General features: G+C 35.1%; 1 protein-coding gene across 1 annotated transcript in view; it reads left to right on the top strand.

The window, feature by feature from the left end:
- Window positions 1-4,345: 4,345 nt before the first annotated feature.
- Window positions 4,346-18,076, top strand: part of ZPLD1 (zona pellucida like domain containing 1) — a 294,999-nt gene continuing 281,268 nt past the window's right edge. The window contains exon 1 of the mRNA XM_036219546.1: window positions 4,346-4,437. The gene's annotated coding sequence lies outside the window, so the exon portion shown is untranslated. The remainder of the gene's footprint in view (window positions 4,438-18,076) is intronic.

The following is an 18,076-nucleotide window of genomic DNA, read 5'->3' as shown; positions in this document are numbered from 1 at the left end:
TTGGCTATCATAAATAATTCTGCAATGAGTATATGGGCATGTATATCTTTATGGGTGACTGTTTTGTACTTTTCAGGTAAATACCTTGAAGAGGAATTGCTGTATCATATAGTAATTCTATTATTAATTTTTAAAGGAAATGTCATACTATTTTTCATAGTGGCTGCACTAATTTACTTTCCCACCGTTTGTTATTTCTTATCTTTTTGAAAATAGCATTCCAACATATGTGAGGTGATGTCATCTTGTTGTGGGTTTGATTTGCATTTCCCTGATGATCAGTGATGCTGAACATCTTTTCATATGCCTTTTGGCCATCTGTATGTCTTTCTTGGAAAAATGTCTTTCAGATCCTCTGCCCATTTTTTAAATTGGATCATTTATTGTTGTTGTGGCTGCTGAGTTGTGTGAGGTTTTTATATATTTTGGATACTAACACCTTATAAGAAATATCATTTGCAATTATCTTCCCATTCAGTTGGTTGCCTATTTGTTTTGTTGAATTTTCTTCTGTGAAGAAGCTTTTTAGTTTGATGTAATCCCATTTGTTTATTCTTACTTTTGTTTCCCTTGCCTTTGGGACCAATTCACAAAAACACCTCTGAGACCAGTGTTCAGAATCTTTATGCCTATGTTTTCTTCAATGCATTTTATTGTTTCAGAACTTACATTCAAGTTTTTAATCTATTTTGAGTTAATTTTTGTGTACGGTGTAAGATAGCAAACTAGTCTTATTTCTTTGCAAATGGCTATTTGTCAAACAACTATGGAGTCAATGAAGAAATACAAGAAGAAATCAAATGATACATAGAGACAAATAAAATGAAAATGAAAATATGACATACTAAAACTTTTGAGGTGCAGAAAAGATACTCAGAGGGAAGTTTATAGCAATATAGACCTACCTCAAGAAACAAGAAAAATCTCAAATATGTAAGATTCACTATGAAGAACTAGATAAAGAACAAAGTCCAAAGTCAATAGAAAGAAGGAAATAACAAAAATCAGAGCAGAAATAAATGAAATAAAGAATAAAAACAATAGAAAAAATTAATAAAACAAAGAGCTGGTCCTTCGAAAAGATAAACAAAATTGACAAACTTCCAGCTAGACTCAAATAAATAAAATCAGAAATGAAAGAGAAGTTCGATAGATACCAAAGAAATAAAAAACGATTTTACAGGAAAACTATTAAAGGCAACATGCCACCAAATTGGACACCTAGAAGGAATAAATTCTTAGAAGTATACAACCTTCCTAGATTGAATCATAAAGAATAAGAAAACCTGCATAGACCATGAAATGTAATTTGCTCTTTAGAATATCCCCTTCAGGATCTGCCCTGTGAGAGACTTTACCTGAACATCACACCTCTCTTTGCTCCTTCCCTATCCATAGCTGCTCTCCTGACTCTTTTATCAATATCTGCTGGTATCACTTCTTTAATAAATTATTTGCATGAAAATCCTTGTTCCAGGGTCTGCTTTTGAGGAATCTGACCTAAGGTACCCTACTATCAAGTGGGTTCAGATTTTAATGCTCTTTCCCATTCTTTTAATATCTAAAGATATCTTTATGTAGTTGAAATTATAACACACAATCATCTGCTTTTATCCGATTTAATATTATTTCAGCCATGTCATTAATAGCTACAAAATCTTCCACTAGTGTCTGAGTTTAGTACATATTTTCAATTTGTCAAATATTTATGTTCTTGTTTAACTTTACAAAAAATGCTCTGATGAATAATTCAAAAACTTTTTCTTATTGTATTACTCTATGATAAATTCATAAAATGTATATAAACATTTTTATGCTTAAACTTTGCAAAAGTTAGGCGAATTTAAAAGGACATTATTATCAAATGGGTACATTAGTTTCACCACTATCTTGGCAATACTGAATAAGAACATTTTACACATTATTTTAACTTCTTAGGTCTTACATGGTAATAACTATGGCAGCAATTATTACCATATGATAACCATTTATTGAGCACTTATTTTATGTTAGGTGTTTTATTAGGTGCTTTGCTGAGATTATTTTATTTAATCCTTCAAATAACCACATGAGATGATTATGATGACATGATAAAAGAACTGAAATTAATAAACACTTGGCAAAAATTTTACAGCCAGTAGGTGGTCAAGTTAGAACCTGCAAACCTGTGCTATTGATTTTCAATCTGTTTCATTGTTCAATTTGTATTTTTTTATTACTAGTTACATTAAGCATTTTTTCCATTTATTTATTTGCAAATTATATTTCTTATGGTATTAGTAATCTGATTGTATCTTGTCAATTCATGTACTGAAATGTCATTAGCTTTTCTCACCATTTTGTGTGATTTTTTAAATATACTATAGATAGGAACCCTCTGTGAATAATATTTATTGAAAATATTGGTGTCTATTTCATTTTTACATTGTCCTTATTACAAATATCATTCTAAAATCCCTTTTTTTCTTTATTTAACTTTTCAAGTTAAATCAAAGCATCAAACAGTATTCTTCCAAAGAGTTAATGGCTTTTTGGTATTTTAGAATTTCAATGTTTACATTTAAAAAATTTTAATTATTTAGTCTAAATTAAATATATATACACACAGTCTACTTTTGGTGTACTGATTTCAGCTGAACAAGCTACTAATCATGAGATTGCTGAAACTGAGGAGCCATATTAGCATCTATCTATTGTGAACTTATGTTTTTATGGATTTAGTGCAATTGGAAAGAGATTATTAGAAGCAAATTGTGCACTTCTGCTTTTTAGCTGTCCTACATAGCTGATTACTCACCTTGTTTCTGTGAGTTATTCCAAAGGAAGTTCTTTTGGTGTTCGAAATTGGAGAAGAGATTATAGCCTATAATTGGCCTCACTTACATCTAGTCAATCTAGTTAACCAAGTTACTTTCACAGTTTGAGTGACAAAGTTTTATATTTGAGAATTGTGAGGAAACAATAAATATAATAGTGGCTAACATTTGAATAGAACCTTATCATTTACACACACTTTCACAACACATTATTTAATTTTCATAATAGCATAGCATAGAATTATCTTGAATCTGGAAACTGACTTCGGTTTCCATGTATTACACAATGCTGGAATTAGCAAAAAAGAAGACTCAGAATTGTCCAAAAACAAACTTCAGATATAAAGGGTTGTGACATGAAAGAGGCACCTCTTTAACTTAGGAAAGGGAAACAGAAACAAATGGATAAACAAAAAGAGGGGCAAAAACTAAAAATCATACCTGAGGAAGGAATTCCTCATAGTGAAGACTGAATGTCTGAAGAAAGTTTCAGTGTTTCTTCTCTAGTTTGAATCTACTGTTTGGAATGATGCGTAAATGTTTAAACCTGATAGCTAGAGACTAAATATTGACACCTACAAATCATGTGGGAGATTTTTAAGCAGTGACTCTTTACTCTTCAAAGTTGATGATGATGATGTTGAAAGTTCATATTTACTGGGACTTACCATGGATCATGTACTGTGCTGCCAAATTTACATGAAGTATGTCATAATCCTTACAATAACCTGATGGAACAAGTCCTATTACCCTATCTTCAAACAAAGAAAAATGAAGCATAGAAAGGTTGAATAACAGCTAGTAAATGTCTGAGCTATGATTGGATAAGACAGAACGTAATTCTGTAGTTTGCATATTTAATGATTATACTCTACTATAGGACAGCTATTAGGCACACCCTACCAGAGTTTCCTGAACTAAAATATTACTATTTATCAGTGAGCTACTCAGCCAAATTCCACACACTAATCACTGGTAATTCATGTTAGTGAGCTTCGCCAAGTAGCTTGGAAACCTCCTGTTATGGAGGCTGTAGGGCTGAGATCACTTCTCCACTGGACCACTGAGAAAATGCCTTGTGTCCTCATGAGGCAACCAACATGGCCAGAAGTGGGAAGGAGAGTGAGCCCACTCAGCAGCAGCTCTGTCATCTCAATGTATGTTTTTGTTCTAGTATGATCAAGACTATTTGATAGATAAGAAACTTGAGGGTCAGAGAAATTTGCCTGGTTTTATTTTGTTTATCCCGTTGGAGAGCAGGAAATAATGTTTTGGACTTGAAGAGGTTTTCCTTAAACATAATAGTGTGGAAGATAAAGATCTCAAGACCTCATCCTTCAGAAAGCTACCCTGGAAACTCAATAAACTCAAACCAGAACATCAATCAATCTAATTTATTTAGGGAGTGAAAAGCTTTCTCTATTTGGTTCGGTTCTAAAAATGCTAGGCTCTAATAGAGAAGAGATGTTTCTGTGATACAAAAAAGTTTTTTTTTTCTCAGAATGGTAACTTCCTTGTTTCTTGCCTTTTCAGAGAACGTGCATTCTGTCAGCAGCTAAGAGCACAGATCTGGATGCTGATCAAGACTCTGAAGTGAGGCCTGGGAAAATACAGAACTGAGGTAAGAAGTTCCAGGAAACACTGTAAAGCTTGTCACGATGTTCTGTGGTATTTTGAGTGCTTAGACAAAGGTGAACCTGAGGTGAATATAAATAAGGTAAAGGCTCAATTTACTCTGAGAAACAGAAAACTCTGTAAAGCAAAATGTGAATTCTCATTTCCTGTGTAATATAAGGATGGCTTTTGCTTTCGTTAAAAATAGGAAACAATTGTTGACTTAAATTTGGAGCACAGTTTAGATGAAATTTAAATAATTTATCGTGATCCTCAAGGCTTTCATCATTTGGCTCCAATGGCCACGTCACTGATCATTCTTCCCCTCACCCATATTCCTCTTGTCGCACTGATCCCCATTCACTTGTAGACTTGCTTTAACCTAAGGGTCTTTTCACATTTGTCATTCCCTCCACCTGAAATGACTTTTCACTTGGTGGATTCACTCTCATCATTCAAGTCCCAGCTCAGATATTATCTCCTTTGCTAGACCACCCTAAACTGCCCTTGTCCTCACCTTGCCCTCCTCTTGTTTACAATTCATTATTTTCCTCTCCTTTGGGACACATGGGAAGAGAGTATTTTCCTGACACCCTTGCAGTTGGTCAGTTTTAGCCAATAGGACTTAGATGAAAGTGGTGTGATAGTATAGTCTCATTAGCCTTGGTGTTATCCAGGTGTGAGAACAACATGGAGAAGAACCCTGCTGATATATGGTATATAGGGGCATGTGTAAGAAAAAAACCTTCAACTTTGTCTTAGGATACTGAGATTGTTGGGGTTGTTTGTTATTGCAACACAACCACTCCCATCAGGTCTAAAATATCATCCTTCTGTTTTGTTTTCTTCAGAGCGCTTGTCTTCTTTAAAAATGATCTCATTTATTCATTATTAATCCATCCCACACTTCCAGACATTACCAGGTACATTAGTAGTACATAATCCACTAAAGGATTAATATTCTATGTTGCCTATGGATTCTCATCTGTCTCAAGCAATCTTAAACAAGGCTTTTAGAACAGCCCTTAGGCTCTCTGGTAACTGCTTTAGCATCATCAATCTGTCAAATAAGGAGATTCCATGAATTGCTCTTGTTGAACTAAGCTAGGTTCCCACTACCTTCATGCTGTCCCAACCCCAGCTGTCTAACTTATTCCAGAAAGGTTATAAACTGAACAGAACCAGAAAAAATGGATATTGTTTTGTTTCCTAACAAGGGTCTCCTCCAAGCATGTACACTAGGAAAGATGAGGGTGCATGTTTGCAGAGTCTACACAGTTCTGTTCTCCCCACACCTCACCCTATTCAGCGAGATAGAATTGATATCCCCATACGCCAGGGGAATATGGTGACTGCCTATAATAGACAGAGTCACCATATCCAATGTTAATTCAGTGTAAAAATTATTTAAGGAAGATCTTCATTCAGAAAATTAAAAGGTTGTGCTGCATCAATAGTTTCCAAACTGTGATCCCAGAGGCACCACAAAAAGAAAGGGAAAGGGATGATTGTGAGTTGACCTTGGTGTGCTCTCCCCTCCCTCTTCAATCAAAGCATCTCTTTTTAAATTTCTGTTTTATTTATATACAATTTTCCATTTGAAAAGAAATTTTTTGCTTTTAAGCAAGTTTTAAAAATTAGACTAGATATTTTCTAAAGCACCTTCTCCTAGCTAATGTTCTTGGGATCTAGGAGCCTAGAATGTCCAGGGTACTGTGCTGGGCACAGGCACAGTGGGGCACATGAAAATGAAGAAGACATCATCTCTGACTTGTTAGTTTGGCAGATTAAAGAGGCTCTTTAATGCATAATATAAGGTGGGGAAAGGAAGGAGGAGAGGAGATTACCATGTTTAGACTGTCTATGAAAGTCACCACCAAGTGCATACCCTGCTGTTGTGGACCCTTTCCTACTGCATCCCAGCAGCATGGTTAATAATGCAGGACATTCTTCGGGTCTTGATGCAGGGCCCTTATTGCTTCTAAATTGATTCTGTCACCCCAGTACTCAGCTTCTTGCTTTGTTCTCTTATTTATCCAGCAGACTTCTTGTCTGATACATTCCATGTCCTTAGCTATTTTATTTTTTATTAGAAATACTGGTGACACATATCTTGGTAATTTCAATTAGAAGTCAAAGACTTTTTATAAAGACATAAAATTTACTCCAATGTCAAGAGTTTCAGAGATGAGAAATATCGACAGCTAAGGAATATCAAATTTATAGGCTCCAGTGTCCCTGGCTACCTGGCTACCTTTGATGACTTGGATACAAAACTGTTACTGTCTCATTTCGAAGGAGTTCTTCAGTTCTCTATGGATCTAGTGTAGGCTTTGTCACTAAACTGTCTTTGTATTTTGGATTGTTATGTCATTTCTCTTGGCCTCAGTTTCTTCTGTGCACAGAGATTATATCTTATTATCTTATTTCATTTCAATTTTCCTCTGCTTTTGGGTCATGCATTTCTTTATTTAAATTTCTAATTTTTAAAATAGGTAATATATTCTCATGCCTTAAAATCCAAATGCTACAAACATATATACAGTAAATATTCTCTCTCCCACTCATGTCTCTCATTTGCCCAGTTGCCACCCTCACCCTTCCACATAGGGGAAAACTTTTATTAGTTTTTTTGAGTTGTATTCCAGAAATCCTTTCTGAAAACACATTCAAATATAAATATCTCATCTCCTGCTTTTTATTAATACAATAGGAGCACATTGTATATACTCTCTGTACCTTAAAAAAAACTTTCTGTAGATAGAACATGCTTTCATTCTTTTGTATAGCTGGTTAGCATTCCATTTTATTGATACAGTTTAATTTATTTAGTCTCCTAATGATAGCTCTATGGGTTACTTCTTATTTTTTTCTATTTAACTGTTGTAATAAAAAACCTTGTGCATACATCATTTCTAATTTATGCAAATATATCTGAGAATAAATTTCTAAAAGTGAGATTGCTAGGTCACTGGATGAATACCCTTTGTAAATTTGTAAATTTAATAACTATTTTCAAATGGCCCTCCATAGTTGTAATAATATTTGATCCTTCCACTAGAAATGTGAGGAAATTCCTGTTTCCCCAGAGCCTCACCATCAGAATGCCTTGTCAAGCTTTTGGATTTATGCCAATCTAGTAGGTTAGATATGGTATCTCAATGCAATTTTGATTTGCATTTCTCTGATTCATATTAATCATCTTTTAAATGTTCAAGAACCTTTATATTTTAAGATTCTGTCCTTTATCCTGAGATTTCTCAAAGACTTCTGGCAAAAATCACACTTTTTTTTTGTTTAACAACAGCTTCATCAAGCCACATCCCCAAATTATGGATGCACACAGAGTTCTCTCCTTCCTTATCATTGACTTTACACTTGGAAGCACTCTTAGCTTACCCATCATCTTCCCCTATTTATCTCTTTTTAATTCAACACTATGTGTTTCTTTGGTTTTTCTAAGGAATTGCTTTCCAGTATTTACTCTCCTAGCCAAAGCACTCGCTAATACATTCACTAGGATTACCTCTTGTTAAACAATTCCTTACAGTCTTATTAACCATAAAAAACAAAAAACCAAAACAACAACAACAAAAAAATAAGCAACAACAAACAAAAAACTAAGACCTTTTCTTCTTTGTGTTTAAATCCAAGAAAACTGGATATTCTTTCACCCAAGAGAGAGTGATAGGGATCATCCGTGTATGAAATTTCCTGTGGCTTTTGGCCTGATAAAATTATTTTTACATCAATACTGTGTAAAGGTGTATTTTCACTTGGATGCAAATTCACAGTGGGACTATATAAGGACTTGACAAAGAAGATTTATGTGTAAGAGTTCTTGACAAATATAAGTGCGTGCAGAAAGAGACTGTGGGGTGTGGTGGCATACAATGTAGATTCTGATGTCAATCCCTCTGTCAACTTTGTTGGCTTTACAGTGTCTAGGTTATTTGGTATTAGACATGACATAATATTCATATACTCTCTAATCTCTTTCAAAGACAAAGCACAGTACCTTAGCTTTTCTTTATGGTAAGCACACAATCACATCATCTATGTAGTTAGCAGCATAATACAGATAATTTTGATAGGATAAATGTGACCCAGGACTGGTGTCATGGGCATATGAACTGTGCAGACACATAGGGCCCTTTGCTTTGTAGGGCCTCATGCTTGTTTTAATGATTTACTGTCACCATTGTGAAATTCTTAATAATTTTTGAACAAAGGGGCTTATCCCTCATTTTCATTCTGACTGAACCCCACAAGTCATATAACTGGTCCTCATGTGAGTTGAATTTAGATCGCCTGGTGAATCGGGTCAGTTTGTAGAGTGGAGTCCAATGGATTAGTGTTATTTATGATGCATCTGTGAATATCCTATTTAGGAAATTGACACTTTTATTTGTAAATTTTGATTGAAAGTGACAACTCTATTATTGGTTTCATCAGAAAAGAATGTATATTTATTTTAATCTTTCATTTCTTACTTTAAAAAGCAGACCAGATATGGACCAGATGAGTGAACTATTTTCCTTGTGCTCCTGTGAATCAATACAAAAAACACTTTAAAGATCTATTTCAAAATCATACCAAGCATAGCCATTTCTTTCTAACATAGACATGTTAGATCTCATCCTCACATTTAAGTTTAAGTTGAAAATGTTAATTCAAGTTACTTGCAAAGAAGACATCCAAAGAGGCTTGAAGGTTTATATTTGCCCTTTGAGCCTAGAATTTTAACCATTATTTGATAAACATTACCAAAAAATCCAATACTAAAACAGCCTTCCAAATTGATATACTCAATAGTTTAACCTGAAGGTATTCTAAATGATAAGTTCATTTCCTTTAACTGAATCTACAGTTTTAAAGAAGAAAGTAAGTAATCTGCATTCGGAGGGTAAAACTCAAGGCAAGCAAGTGTTGTATTGGTTTGGGATAAACACATCCTTTAGAAGCAAAAACAAAGTTTGTCTGATTTTAATGTTAGGGATGCTATTACACAATCAATTCACTGTGTCATAATTGGAAGTGCGAGAACCTGTTTAATAAAGAGAATCCTTAACTCTCTTGGAGCCCTAAGAAAGGGAGTACATGCAAAATCAGTTTTATTCTTACTTTCCAAGATCTCTGTGGTATGGTGACAATCATTGTGCTTCTGCATATGGTAGGAAGGCAGTGATTTATAACACATCACTTTATTCTGTAAGCTTTTGTGCTCTACGAGATTAAAAATCATAATACCTTAAACACAAGGCCATAATGCAGTTTTCTAATTAGTGTTTCTAGCTCAGAGGTAACATTACTTTCAAAGACTCCTTAAATATTGCTAGAGATCCCAGAAGAGCTCCTTTTATGCCAATAAACTATGCCAACAAAGACATAGGTCACATGTCTTCATTGACAAAAGTGATATGGAAAATGGGATTGAAGTATTGTTTTTAGAAGCTGATCCTTTTTACCCATCCAAATTATTTTGAATTTAATTTATTTTTCAATTTGGATAATTCATCTTCTTAAATTTTAATAGACTCCTATTGGTAGTTTTTTGATTGTTTTTTATCTCAACAAGAGGTATTTCTTTTAGATTTCCTGTGATTTTTAAACATCTGAACTAGCAGTAGAGTGAATTTCTTGACTCTTAACTGACTGATTCTACCAGGCTCTGTTTTGATAATAATTAAGAATTTATTGCTTTGGTCTTTAGAGCTTGATCAGTCCAATGGGAGCAGTTAATTTAATTTCAGGTATTCTGAGTCTTTCTGTTATTGAGAATTTATCCTTGAATGAGATTACATTTGTAGGTCATTTCAGTGAAGCTACTTTTGGGGAACTTGACCAAAGGATCACTGGTTTTCACCAATCTCAGCCAAAATTGAAATAGCAGGTAAAGGAAAATGGGGTAGTGGGAAGCTCTTTAATGTGTTATGAATTTAACAAGTTATTCAAAATCTAATGCATAGTATTAGTATCATTTATTGGATTTTTCATGCACATTAACCCCTTTATGTGCATGTGTTCATCTAATCCTCCCAATAATCTTGAGTATTAGTATTATAAGAGAGGTAAGAACTTGCTTGAGTTCACAGAATATAACAGTGTTGAAGCTCTGCTGACTATAGGTCTGATTCTAAAAATCCAGGTTTTAAATGTTGTCTCTTACTTAAATTTTCTGATATGAAAACCAAATAATTTTATCATTGCATTCTATCAGGATATAATTAATTCTTTCAAACTCTTTGGTAAATAAATAATAACTTTTTATCATGGACCATTTGGGTCAATTTCTCCTCTTATTATCATTTTACATTAGTATGATATACTTATAATTAATGAACTGATATTAATATGGTGTTATTATATTACAGTATTATATATTATGTCATCATAGTGTTCCTAGTTTATCCAGATTTTCTTAATTTTTTCTAACATCTTTTCCCAGTCCAAGATCCTGTCAAGGACACCACATTACATTAGTTGTTAGGTCTCCTCAGTTTCCTCTTGGTTATAAGTTTATTAGACTTAACTTGTTTTTAATGACCTTGACAGTTTTGAGGAGTACTGGTTAGGTATTTTGAAGGATGTCTTTCTATTAGAATTGCCTGTTGTTTTTCTCGTGATTAGACTGGGGTTATGCATTCATGGGAGGAAGACCAGACAGTAAAGTGCTCTTTTCATCTCATCATATCAAGGGTTCATACTATCAACATGAAGTTGACCCTGATTGCCTGGCTGAGGTAGTGTTTGTCAGTTTTCTCCATTTTAAAGTTAATCATTTCCCTTCTTTCTATACTGTATTCTTTGGAAGGCAGTTACTATGCACAATGCATACATAGGGAGTAGATATCTCTATCTCTTTCTAATCTCTCTCTCTCTCTCTCTCTCTCTCTCTCTCACATCTATCAACATTATCATTATGTATTTTACATGTTATATACTTCATATGAACATCATTTTATCAACTTGCACTATAAATGGTTTACTAAACTACACCTTTATAGTTGGGCATTTAGGCTGTTCTTTTTAAAATTGTTTTTGTTTCTTAGGGAAGCATCTTAGAAGTGAGATTACAGGATAAAGGTATAAATACAGTAAAGTTTTGGTGCATATAGTTTCACCAAGGAGTTGTACCAGTTTATACTTCCATTAACACTGTGTGAAAATGGGTCTTTCACTTGTCCCTCACAACATTGATTATTATTATTTACCTTATTGGCTAAGTTTTTGGTAAAATATTCTTTTTTACTGTATTTTAATTTGTATTAATTCTATGATCAGTAAGGTAAGCAATTTACCCATTTATTTTTTGACTAGAACTTCATTTTATTCATGTGTGTAATCAGAATAATAATTTCTACTTTATAGAGATATAGCAAGAGTTAAATGTCATGTATGAAAGAACTTCATAAACATCTTAAAGCATTTTCTAACTGTTGACAATAATTTTGAAGTAGGAGGGTTCCAATTGATAGGGCTTGTTATCATGCTAAGCATTTTGATTTTGGGAAGAATATGGCTCCCTTAAGAAGTTATTAAACAGGTGACATTATTTACTGTATCTAGTGGGTTGAATATTGGTAGTTCGCATAAAAATATAACTAAAAAATATATAAAATAGTTTGTGTGATAAGACAAAAGTTAAGGTGTGGGGGCTTTATAGGATATTTCCCTCCTTTTCACCCATGAGACGCAATGTCTAAGTAATTAGCTAACTAATTAGCATTTAGTTAGCTAAATGCTAGTTTAGCTATTTAACCCTACCCCAATTTTTGAGGATAAAAAAGACAAAAATGGTGTGTGGTCTTTCTTAAGAAAATTTGTCAGAGAACATAGTAACCACATTCCCCTGCAGCCTGTATCCATTGAAGGGATGGGATATACTAGAAGTGTTCAATATAATTAATGCAAACATTGTGAAGTGTAATGTGTTTTGTCACATTGTCGATCATATTGATATGCAGTTATTAGCATCACAGAGACTCAGAAAGATAAATTAATTATGCCAAGGCTTATATTGTTGCTATGTAGAGATGAGGCCACAGAAATAGTAACTGATCCTTTTTAGGATGCAGAAATTATCTGTCTTAGCTCAGGCTGCCAAATAAAATACCATAGTCTGGGTGGTTTAAAAAGCAATTTATTTCTCACAGTCCTAAAAACAGGGTGCCAGCAATGTAGGTTTTATTCTGAGATTTCTTCTCTTGACTTGTAGGTCACTTGTGTACTCTCATGGCCTCTCTTTGTGCGCATGAAGAGAGAGCAAGCTCTCTGGTGTCACTTATTAGGACACTAATATCATCATGAGGCCTCCACCCACATGACTTCATCTAATCCTAATTACCTCTAGAAGGCTCAGTCTCAAGATAACATCATATTGGGAGATGGGCTTCAACACATGAATTTTCAGGGGACATAAACATTCAGTCTATAACATCATCAGAGTTAACATAGCATACTGTGGATGTGTATGCAGAACACACACACATTTTGTACGTGAAAGGAAAGATACATAGATCATGGGCAGCATATTAATTACTCTTATTATTTCTCATTTAAGTTACTATATTAGTTTTTTCGATCAGTTACATTTAATAGTAAACATGAATTTTAGTAACTAAATGGTGATTTTCTCATGTAACAAGAAACCCAGAGACAGATGGTTGCTGGTGTTGTTTCAATAGCTTCTTGCTATTGGGGCTGAAGTCTTTATAATTCTCTTACCTTTATTTCACGGTTGTAAGATGATGGCTGTAGCTGCTTTTCCAGACCTTGAACCCACATTCCAAGCAGGAGAAAGGAAAAATGGAAAAGAGCAAAGAATGTATGCCACTGAATCTTTTAAGGATATTTGTAGAAGACCTATCCATTGCCTTTGCTTATATTTTATTGACCAGAACTATGTCATGTAGCTACTGTTATCTGTATGGATGGCTCAGAAGCATGTTTTATCTATGAACATTAGTATTCCTTCTAATGTGTGGTTTCTGTTAATAAGTAAGAAGAGAAAAATGGATATTGGTTTGGAAGCTAGAAGTCTGTGCCACAACTATATCCCAAGAGCTGAAAAAAAATTGTAACTTGATAGATCCTCCCTCAATGGATTGATAATCTTCTCACACAGCACAACAGAAGGTTAGGAAATTTCTACCCCAAAGGAATATTTAAGCAGTATTTCTCAAAAGGAAATCTTATTTAAGGAATGAAAGAAGACAGCATAATTTAGACACTGGAGTTTTTACTGAGAAGACAGCCACTAGTTTAATTCAACTGCAACCAGAGGAAATTTTTTGGTATCTGGCAGGTGCGCTGCTTCAAGTCTTTCTTTTGGCTCTCAAGATGATTCCAACTTCCAATTTCCAGGGTTTGCTGCACACCGTTTTATTTCATTCAGAGACATAGCATTCTTGTCTGAATCACTACACCATTACTCATCCGTGTTAGCTCCTTGCCCCTTCCTACAACCCTTTATGATTAGCCAAGCTCATTAAGTGTGGCCCCTTCTTCGACATGAGCCTTCTCCTTAGAGGCTTCTCAGGCACACTGAGAAATGGGTTTCTACCAGCCCATCACTCTTGTTTCCCAGCATAATCAGGTATGTCTGAATCCCACAGTAAACCCATCTCAAGCCAGAGAATTAACTGATCTTTCAGTTTTTAATTGTGACGGAATCTCTTCCATCCCAAATTCCCTCTCAGAACCCTTGGTAGCATCCCATGAGCCACCACTAGTTCCCACAAATAACAACCTTCCTTCTATCTTAGACCCACAGTTGCCATTGGCTCCATCTAGCTCAGAGGGGCAGGGGAAACTCAGGCTGCTTTTTGATTTGTACCTACTCAAGACAGGGACTAGGGGCTGACACTCTAGGCATGATTTTTTTTTTCTGGGTTTTCTCTGACAGGTTGTAATGATCAATCTGTTTTGCCCTTCTGCCCTAATGTGGTAGCAAATACTTAAGTACACATGGCTCACTGAACCTTGAGGCTTTGTCTTGGGGTAAGCAGAGCTTTCTTTGTTCTTAGATTTTTCACTTCTGTGGATAGGGTTTGAAATTTTTTGACCACATATTCATCTGTACATTCTACAAAGACATGAGCGATAGTTTTGCAGGGATTTAGGCAACTTACATGTTTTCTTATAAAATCCAGAATGGTATCTCTTTCCTCACTTCCATGTCACTGAGTAGCCTTACCAGGGGTGAGACTCTGGTGATTTTTCCTGTCTTCCTGGAAGCCTGGGCTTTCTTGCAATTATTTCACTGTGAGCACCCTTAAACCTTTTGATCTAAATGGATCTTATCTGCTTACCTTTTTGCTGCCTCCTTCTCCTTTCTTTGACTATTTTATTCTTAACAGAACCACAAGAATTTACTCAATGAATTTTGATATGTATTTAGAAAGATAAATTATACTCCTGTATGTTGCCCAACAATCATATAAGTGTCCTTTGGTGTTAGAGGGTAGTGACAGAGGCATCTTGTGTCCTTGATGCTTACAAAATATATCATTTTAGTTAGCTAAACATTACTGAAACTTTGTCTTTTTGCTCACTTTCATTTACACCCTACCCCACTTCACTCTACACCAAATGTGGGCTTCTGTCTGTCTATGGCATTCCCCTGCTTATTGGCCAAAAGTTTTGGTAATGTTTAGATTAATCCAGCCATGCCTGGAAATAATCATTTACCACTTTGAGGAAGCATAAAATGTTTTTACAAATTCAATGCCCATAGAGGAGGGCTTACAATTTAATGTCCAGGGCCTACTTCTCAGCCAGTTGGGAAGGAACTTACACTATTTTGTAATCTTGGGTGGGTCATTAACTACTATACAGATCTTCCTTTGGGTATATCTGGATACACCCATCCCTGTGGATTCCAGTGACCCTAGCAGGGTGGTTTCCGTAACTCCATCCCACTTCCTTGGGAATAGCATAGCCCCACATGCCTGTCCTGGCATTGCTTGGCAAGTAATTTGGAAGATTATCGAGGAGGAACTGACAAGCCCTAATAATAATAATAACAACAACTAATAATGGCTATATTTCAAAAGCTCCCGCCATGTTTCAGACACTCTACCAGAGACTTTCTATATATTATCTCATTTTATATTTAAATCATATAATGAGGTAGGTATTTTCCACATTTTACATATGACTAAGCTCAGATTAAGAAACCTATTCAAATGTTTCTCAATGTCTCAGCAAGTGTGTCTCTAAAGTTCATATAGTTTCTGCTACGTTCACCTCTACTCCTAGGAAATTGGATACTGGAGATATGCAGACGAATCACCCTGCAAACCCAGAATTAATAATGGTGTTCCATTGGAGCAGTCCCAAGTGATAACCTAAATTTTGAGATGCTTTTGGGAAAGAGCCATTTGTCTCAAAACCCCAGTTTGAACCTTCCACTAATTAAATAGGCTTTCTGAAACTGGAAACTAGAGGATGGTACATTCTCTGGACTAGAGAGTGCTTTGCGAAAGGGTTCCTCGGGACCTCTTGTCAGCAGCTATTGGTATTTTATTTTCTCCCTTTTCCTGACTTTCCCTTTATGAAGGAAAAGAACTTTCTTCACTGTTGTATAGCTAAAAAGGACAATGCTAGGCACATAGAAGATGCTAAATAAATATTTTTTGAATGAAAGAAAAATTAGGTGAAAAAAATCTTTGCCAGCCCTCTAAGAAACTGCTACTCCTTATACTGTGTTTGCTAGTTTCCTAGAGACCCAGGTAATCTATTGTGTATCTACCGTTTGTTTGTTGGCCTGATCTTAACCATTGCTGTGTAATAGTTAAACCCTGCCTTCTACTAGAAAGTTGTTGAGACCCCCAGAAAAAGGCACTTTTAGGGCTTGACTTCTTGTGGCTGTCTGCATCTCCATGACTGGAACTCTGATTCCTTTGTGAATGAGGGAGTATTGATCACATCTTGCCCAAGAGGCCATTCTCTATGAGAAGTGCTGTGTCCTTACAGTTAATCTCAAATTTGCTGGGGATTCTGATTCTCAGTTTCTTCATTCTGTAAGACAAACCTTACTTCTATTTTTACTTTTTCTAAGTAACAAAAATAACACCTCCACCCTCCAAAATAGAAACAAAATCAAAGCCATCAACAGTAAAATATAGATGCAGTCATATTCCTGTACTATTATTGGAAGTGAAAGTTCTGTGGTAGATTTTTAAAAATCATCTGGCTCTATTCATAAGGCAGGGTTCCAAACTTCCACAGATTTCCTGTAGATGGATTGCTTCTATGGAATTGAGAGAAAACAGATGCATCTTCCCCATAACTTAAGTACAATAAAAATATAAACTTCAAATAGTCACAGAAAGGAGTGCCAAGTGTGTTCTCTAGATTTTGTGTATTTACCTTTCTATAGAACCTGGTAAATATGATGACTAGGTTTTTGATGTGCCAGGTTCTCTTTCACTATCCAATTAGCCTTTTGGAGAATTTTGTAAATGGACGTAAGCAACAGATATACTTACAACTGTTGGCATGAACGAACAGAGCCTTCAGGAAGGAGGGTTCCTAAAGAGTTAGTCCCTGAGCCTTGGGCTGGGATACCCTCCCCCACCAAGCCAGCCTCCCAGCCTTGGTATTGTAGACCAGGTGCCAGCACTGGCACCGTTTTCTTTGTAAGTCAAAGAGTAAGTTTCCTTGGTTTCTCACCATATGATGGGGTGTGGAAGGGCTGTATGAAGAGCAACATGAAGAGCAATTTTCAGGAACTCACATAGCATAGGACTTGACGCATAGGAAAAGCATGGTATAGACTTGTTGAATAAACAAACAAAATAATGAATAAAGGAGTTGGGAACTGAGACTGTTTGAGCCATTGGCTACCCAAGGCTCTGTATAGATGCTGATTTCTTGCTTTCAATTTTGCTATCATTTGGAAAGCATTTCTACTAGTTACTTACTGGGTGGGGGCACAGAGGGGAGGATGATTACTTTGCTGATTAAATGAAGAATTTCGAGGCAATGTGTACTTATGATAGGCAGTGTAATGACATCTAGGGATGACGACTTTTCTAGCTGGTGAGTTTGTCTTCACTCTAGAATAAAGTGGGCTGATATGCAGAGTATATAGCTATATAACTAGTTTTAGCTTATTGATAATGTGAATAAAGCAAGAGAAATGCTTTAGTTTTTATGACATTTTATGATTTTCAAGATATATGTAACTAATTTTACATATTTAATATTTCTCTTACTCATAAGCCCACTACATTCTGCCTTTCTCTCTCTTTCTTTCTTTGGTTTTGCTGTTCATATTGATACACAAAATGTATCAAGTTCTTCAACAATGAAAATAAGTTTTTCTCTTTCCCTCTATACACACTGTGTGACTATAGATATACTTCAAAAAAGGAAACATAAAAGGGAAATTAATCAGAGTATCTATTTGTTTCCATGGCACCTATAAAGAATGACTTTCTTGGATAGAATAAACTTTAGCTTAAATCTTCTTCCCTTGAGAGATAACAGTTAAAGTCAACTATGGAATTCTTCACTAGAAAGCAGGGTACTACTATCTATTTAGGACATTTATGATATTTTATTTTTAGGCTCGACATAGTATTGTTAGATGGTAGGTATTTCCACAACTGGGAATAATACCCATGCTTGTCTTGTTA

The sequence above is a fragment of the Rousettus aegyptiacus genome, unplaced genomic scaffold (genome assembly GCF_014176215.1).
Source record: "Rousettus aegyptiacus isolate mRouAeg1 unplaced genomic scaffold, mRouAeg1.p scaffold_m13_p_4, whole genome shotgun sequence".
Classification (NCBI taxonomy): Eukaryota; Metazoa; Chordata; class Mammalia; order Chiroptera; family Pteropodidae; genus Rousettus; species Rousettus aegyptiacus.
Note: the sequence above shows the minus strand (reverse complement) of the source record. Positions and strands in the feature narration are given on the sequence as shown.